Consider the following 7,611-nt stretch of genomic DNA (forward strand, 5'->3'; position numbering starts at 1 on the left):
ACGGGTAGATGCACAAATGACAGGCTTCGAGAACACATTAACAAAGCAAACGATGCGGCTGCTGCCGGCTTTCTTGCCGTCCATAGCCAAAGATGCAAATGGAAACCCAGGCTTAAAGAAAGAGTCATCATGAGTAGAAGCAGGTGCAAGGTGACGCGCGTGATAATAGAAGGTAGACACATCAACATTTGGCAACATTTGCATTAACACATGCACACACGCATTAACACATACATCAGCATGGTAACACATGCTTCCTGGCAGGCAGGGTGAATCTTCGTGTGAGCAAACGCTTCTTGGATCAGAGTAGTGAAGGCGATGCCACGAACGTGACAACGGAAATGCTAGAGTTTTTTCGCGCGATTCGCCACAAACTGCGTAGAAAATGATGCACGCTGTTCCCTTCCGATTGCCCCAATGCCTTCGCCAGCACAACTGACAGCCGGGTAAATAATTTTCCGCAGGAGAATTAAGGTGGCGTCTACAGCACAGTCTAGAAAAAAGATATCATTAGCATCCTTCCAAGAGAGCTCGCAGTGGCACCAGGACCGAGTGATGCATGTCACGTGGGCAAACTTTCTTTTTTTTTCGGCGGACAGTAGTGAGACATGAGAACGATTACAATGTCTGAACCCCGGGACACGGTGCAACAAGGAAACCCAACGTCTTGTGTGAGGCTGTGAAGGAGCATGAAAAAAGAAAGAACAACACGGCCAGGAAAGTCGCTCTCGACAACTTGGGCACCGGACAGCGCGGTGAAAGGGAGCTGTCTCGACGGGGATTCCAAAGTGATTACCCATTTGGCGGTGACATGTTTGTTATGACGGCGCCGCTATTGTCTCCACCTATGTGGCGGCTGCTGCCAAGGGAGCCTTCATCGGCATGGCGGTGACGTGTGACGCTTGCTGGCGTCGCAATACGAAGAGCGATTGCCACATAAAACGATGCAAGAACTACGCAAAGTTTTGATGACGCACAAGACCGCCAGGATGGTGACAGCTTGACGGCTGTTCCGGCTCCCTGGTCTCGGCGTTTCCGCTAATTCTTTCCCTGATTTCTTCGTGCACGACAGTGATGGGTTCTGGTCTCAAGCTTCACCGTCCTTTCAGGCGTGAGTGTGCTGCCCAAAAACGGGGACACAAGCGAACTTTCGGGATCGCAATCGTACCGAACGTTCAGTTTCTGAACATTATTGCAAGCACCTCTGGGTGCCTTGTACATTTGACAAGTTTTTGTAGCTGTTGCCATTCTCACTTTAATTTTTATATGTTTCCCTTCCTCGGATACGTGCTAGCAACACTTCATGCATGCTGAAGTTCAGCAAATAGAGGTAGTTCTCTCCCACATGAATCGTCATCAGGTCGAGTAATTAAATTGTCGTAATAAAATAAAAAGGAGCGCAAGCTGAGCCGAGGCAGAAAGAAAAGACGACAATACGAGCGCTTACACAGAGCTAGTTGCTTTCACTTAAGTACATGCGTAATTGGTAGAATCGTGACTATTAAAGAGTAATGTTCACTAGGTTGTTTAAAAATGCATAGAAGGTATTCAGAGAACACGACAAGTGGTTGTCAAGGACGCATATCTTTCTTACATAGTGAAACTGTGGCATGGCTACTTCGTATATATAATTTTCATATGAAATGAGTCGACAAGTTCGCGCGATGTCTATTTATGATGCCTATAGCCATGATAACTGTGGCATGAAGAACAGGATCAGAGCGTAAGGCGTGACCATGTGTTACCAAATGCGGATAGGCAAATGTCAAGGGATAGTTGAGTTTTCTTTGGTCGCGTTAATACATCGACCATGTTTGTCCACATAAGTCGTGCCATAGGTCACGGGGATCTGGCACACTAGTGACGCACTTTATGGCACAAATTTAGGGACGTGCTTTACCTGGCAATCTTTGCTTGATTCTTCCTTGGCTCAATGGCAATCACTGCAGCTGAATAAGTCTTTATTGTACGCGACGAAGACAGTAATGATGATCATGTACATAAGTTTTATTGTGAATTTTTTTGATACTGATTGGACGGCCACATTTTTCCGGTATGCGTTCGTAGTCGCCTGCCATGCATATCTAGGAGTTTCCTACACTATTTACCTCGTAAACTCGTCACCTTACATGTAACGGTCAAACAAGAAATGCTGACTTGGTCAAGCGTACGTGATGAAAAAATGACCAGTGATTCCCCCAGCTTGCTCAGGATACATAGTATAAGGTGTCGATCTTCAAGATGGCGTAGCCAAAGTAAACTTCATTACGACGCCCTAGTTGCTTTTCTGCAGCATTTATTGTACCCTACTGCATTGCTGCAGCCGAGTGTTGAGGTATAAAGTGAGTACGTAGTTCGCCAATGTGAAAGTCGCTTTTGACAAAATGGTGCTACGACTGGCACGCAAATGTAGACAAAGCTGCTGGGCTAACGAGGTACGGCGTATTTCACAACCCACACACAAGAGCAGCTCCAGCCGATCTTAGCAAACATAATATTAGCAAAATTGGAAACAAAAATTTAATTTGTCAAAGGTAGGCAAGCAGTGCTATGCGTCATATGACTTCCCTACTAATATACCAAGAGACACTCTCAGTCAGTGCTTTGTCGTTGACAGGAGCATTTCCGTCAGGGTAACGAAGTTTGTGGAACTTCTGCTTCTTGAAAAAACCTTCGTTCCCCTGGTTGTTACTGTTTTTGCTGGTGGTCGAAATATAAAGCAGCCACAAAAGCCACGCACACTATAGCGCGAGCTTTTCAGGGTTTCCGTGAGTGTGTCTCAGGCAAGCTGGGAAAAAGACCCAGGTTTTAATTCGCGAAAATTCAGTACGCCTGTATCTGGAAATGAAAATAACGAGGGAAGCAGCAGTTGATTAGCTATATACAAGTAATCTTCTCACACGCTTCAATGTCCCTTGGAGGCGCTCGTGCCTCAATACTCGGTGTTAATGCAGAATACAACGACAGCCCCCTCTCGCGTACATGACACCATCACCATTGATATTAAAGTTCCACTTAAAAGGAAGATCGGGAAAGCCATGGCGTGCGTCTCGGTTCTTTACAATTGGTGCCGAAACCCTGGTTCGAACCACCTTTCTAGAGAACGAGTGTCGCCACAGGAATTAGTCGCCCTGTCCCCCGAAGTGGCCGAAACATTGGGCAGAACCTTTACTCTGCAGACAAGTCCACTAAATTATTAGCCTATACGACACTGGTTCGTTTGAGAATATGGGGTACGCGTCTTTCATTTGGAATCCGCATCAGCCGTACCTCATAACGAAGCTCGAGTCAGTCCAAAGCAAAGCAGCCCGCTTCATTACGAAAAATTACTCACGAACGTCAAGCATCACTAACATTAAAATATCTCTAAACCTCCCCTCGCTAGAAAATGGAAGGCTGATAGGACTTCTTTCCCATTTTCACCAGCTTTATCACTGCAGGTCGTCTTTCAGCGCATCCCACATCAGACCCGCTCATCATATCTTCCCGCGCCTTGATCACCCCTTTAAAGCGTAGCCCGTTCTTGCGCGCGATATATTGCTGGAGTATGTTACGAAATGAAATCGTATCAGGTCTAAGCCATGATGCTTTCCTAGCAAAACTAAAACACTATTTTAACGTACTCACGCAGGATTTTCTTGCTCATTCGTCATAGGCATCGCTGTGTTATTGTGTGCTTTTTCTTCTCCATATTTTGGTGTTCCTTGGACAAATGACTGTTTTAGGTTAGCATCGCGTTCCTTGTACTGCATAAAATTTTCTCTGATTGTGTTATTTTATTATTTCATGCAGTATCTGCTGGTATGTCAACCTTTTTAGCAAGCATCTTTTTGTATGAAGTGTCCAAGTAATGTTGATTTTGTGTAACAACCATCTTAATGCTGTAGGTACATTTAACGTTTCGGACGTGTCGTTGTACTGCTGTCTTTTTTTTTCTTCTTTCCTGTTTTTCCGCTTGTATTCTTTTTATATTAGCATTCATTATCTGTTTAAATGCGTATACTGCAACTATCAGTGATTTATTGTAACACCCCTATGTAATGTACATGTGGGTCTTTAGGGTAATTGAATAATAATTAAAAAGATCGAATGCGGACGTGTCTTGCCACAGCAAAGACGACGTCTTCAAAACTAATAACGCCGGCATAGCAAGTGCCATCGTGAAGCCTGATCATGGAATCGCAGCACTCGAATCAACCGCCTGTGTGCCTGCTGATCCTCTGCGCTTTCATTGCGACGATCACTACATGTTCGCGAGGCCCGGGGGTTCGTTTCATAAGTTTGGACCATCCCTTAGAGCAGCCATCGCTTTAGCAGTAGTATCATCGAACGCACGAGCCACGATGAACATTGACCGTCGACTCTAATCAAGTCCGCTTGTCGAGACGTTAACTCCAGCTTTTAACTTCTCGTTTTGCTCGTCGTCTGAGGTAAGCATGAAAGAGGAGCCTCGATGCTCTGCGCGCCTCATGCATGACTCGGTGGTTCGATGGCGGCAATACGTTGTGTCGCTATGCTGATTAGATGCTAGAGCATTACCGTCGACAGTAATCGTAAGATAAGTTCTGCCGCATTTTTCTTCTTTCAGTTAAACGAGCCAGTTATTAAGCTTCACCGTTGTATGTCTTGGACGTTTTAATGACAGAGACTCGCTACAAGAAAAGAATGATCCACTGAAACAATCAGTTCTTTCTCTGATTTTTCAACTACGAAATTAAAGCTGCCGAACGGCCTGACTAATGTCCTGTTACAATGGAGCTAATGTCGAGAACAAATGTGTTTCAGGAAGCCTAGGGTGCGATCTTGTACGCATTCCAAAATAGAACGGAGGCGGTCCGTTCCACCGAGCCACACACGATTGGCCAAGTTGAACCGTGACGAATGCCTTGACGTCAATTGTGACGTGATATCTGCTGTCAGTCAGTCCGTGTCATCTGCTATCGGACAAACGCAACGGAACGGACCACCTATTTCGTGACGTAAAGAACGGAACGCCTCCGTTCGATTTTGGAACGCGTACAAGATCGTACCCCTAATGTGGACATATCCACGATGACGCCTGCACCCTATGCGGCAAGGTCAAGCACCTGTTCTGCGCAATATAACAAGGCTGCCTTAATCGTCATGCTGACGCCCACGGAGGAAACCAGAGCCACATTTCACCCTTTTAATTTTGGTATGAAACTGTCAAACTCTCATCATGCTTTTTATGCCATCTTGCATGATCATCTTTTCATTGGCCTTCTTAATCACATTAGTATGCGACAAGTCCTGTGCCACGGAGAGTATCAGCAGCAATGCATTTTGTTTTTGATGACAGTACATCTCCGTTTCATGTTAGTTCTACGGAGCCTCCATCGAATTGTATAAGTATGAAGGCAAGGTTCATACCAATGACTTGAAAGACGGAAGGAAAGAGGCGAAAACCAACTGAAAGGTTATTTATTATGCACACGGTTTGGCTCTTCTATGATTCATTTCTCTACGCGTTGCTGTTCACTTCATTGCAATTTATTACACATTTGCCTTCTTTAGTGCTGCACCTTCGAATTTCCTCGAGTGTCCTGGTACAGTCATTAACTTTGAAACCATCGACTGTACGTATACGGCTATTCAATTTCTCAGATGTGTACCATAAAAAATATTGAGAAAGGAAACGGGCACGCATTGCGACTGAATTGGAAGACGCTTTCTTGGCAGCCGCATCAACCCGTTCTGCTTGTGCCTAATATTGCGAGAAACACGGAAACCGTCCCAGGAAAAAAAAAAGAACAAGAACTATTGCCTCCTTCGAACGCCCGGCAAAGCATTAATCCAAGCCCGGTCTTTTCTTCTCGGCATTCTTCGTTACAGAAGAAAGCTACTGGCACAGCCTTAAGCTCGGAGTGCGTCGAAAACGTCGCCCTTAACGGGTGAATTAGTGGGCTCACGTGTGCGAGTCATTCGTCTCTCGGAAGTCTCGGACTTAAGAGAGTGTCAACTCTGCCACCGACGTAGAAAAATCCTTCGTTTCATGTGCTCTGCTCACTTTCTTTCTGTTTATCTCTCTCGCGCCGGCTTTACCTGCCGACTGCGAGACAGCTGAAGACAATGGAAAAATCGATTAAGTTTCGTACAGGCTCTCATTGCACTTCATATAAAATTTCGTGTCTCGTGGTAGGCTTAGAGTAATTGCGATTCACTACGGGCACAAATTATCGGACGGGGTCGTGTTAAAGCATTCTTACCTAAATAGCGCAAATTACGCCACAAACGTTGCGTGTCGTCAGGACATGTTTTGCCACTGGCATGAATAAGTTACGTACCTGCGCAACCGTGTGAGTGTACCCTGCGCACTTCTGAGTGATTCGTTTTGTCGTAATGCTGTTTCACTTCTTTCTCTTTAACTCATATAACATTTATTAAGGGGTGATTGATTGTTTACAAGGAAAGCTTTGTTGCCTACTTGACCTGGATATTTTTTTTTCAGCAGCAGCCGCAGCTGCTGGTTATGTGTATAGGTCGGTGCCTCCGCAGGTATATCTGTCGATATCCCGACTGTTTGAGCGGACACTTTCAAACATTGACGTAATTGTTCTGCGGAGACCCACAAGGTGGAGAGATGTAACTTAGGGACAATGAGACATGCAGCTAATCGTAGCAATTGCCACAACGGAAACCCATACGGTTCCTCGAAAGGAAAGCCTCACAGTTGAAGAAAAATTCGCACAGGTCTGGTATTCGAACCCGGGCCCACCGCCTTTACGGGGCAGCCGCTCTACCATCTGGGCTAAGATGGCAGCGCAAAGTCGAAACTCGAAGCATCGGCAAGAGTTTGACGTAATAGTTCTGCAGAAACCCGCAAGCCGAAGAGAAGTAATTTCTCGAGTCCCGGACCAGGACGCACTTTTCTTCAACTGCGAGGCTTTTATTTCGAGGAACCCGTATGGGTTTCCTTTGTAGCGATTGCTACGATTAGGTGCATGTCTTATTCTTCCGTTAATTAATTTCTCCTGTATACCTGCGGGTTTCCGCATAACTATTATGTCAAACTCTTGCCTTTGCTTTGAGTTGTCGACAAAGTTGACTTCGCCTTGCCATTTGCTAGCCGCCTGGTTTGCTCACATGGTAGAGCGGCTGCCCCGGAAAGGCGGTGGTCATGGAAAGGGGGTGGTCCCGGGTTCCATTCCCGGGCCAGAACCAATTTTTCTTCAACTGCCAGGCTTTTCTTTCGAGAAATCGGTATGGGGTTCTTTTGTAGCAACAGCTACGATTGGGTGGATGTCTCATTTTGCCTTAATTAACTTTCAAGCATTCTTAAGGGTTGCCTGAGGCAGGTAACGTAATTCTGGTTCATGAAGTTGTCCACTCGAAGCAAGGGACACTACTTCCACAAGAAATGCAAATGCGCAATCGAATAATTAACAAAACTTAATTAATTTACTTTTAACCTATTACTTCATGGTCTATATATTAATTCACAAATTCTAGCTGTGGACTTCGCAAGGAAGATGGGCTTGCAATGAATTGTCAGGATGACACCAGTTGAGATATTAATTCCCATAATTTGCGGAGAAATGCATTGGCATTTCAGTTACTTTTGTGCCTGAATGCATAAAAAGATGTTATGTT

Source organism: Dermacentor variabilis, chromosome 10 (genome assembly GCF_050947875.1).
Source record: "Dermacentor variabilis isolate Ectoservices chromosome 10, ASM5094787v1, whole genome shotgun sequence".
Taxonomy (NCBI): Eukaryota; Metazoa; Arthropoda; class Arachnida; order Ixodida; family Ixodidae; genus Dermacentor; species Dermacentor variabilis.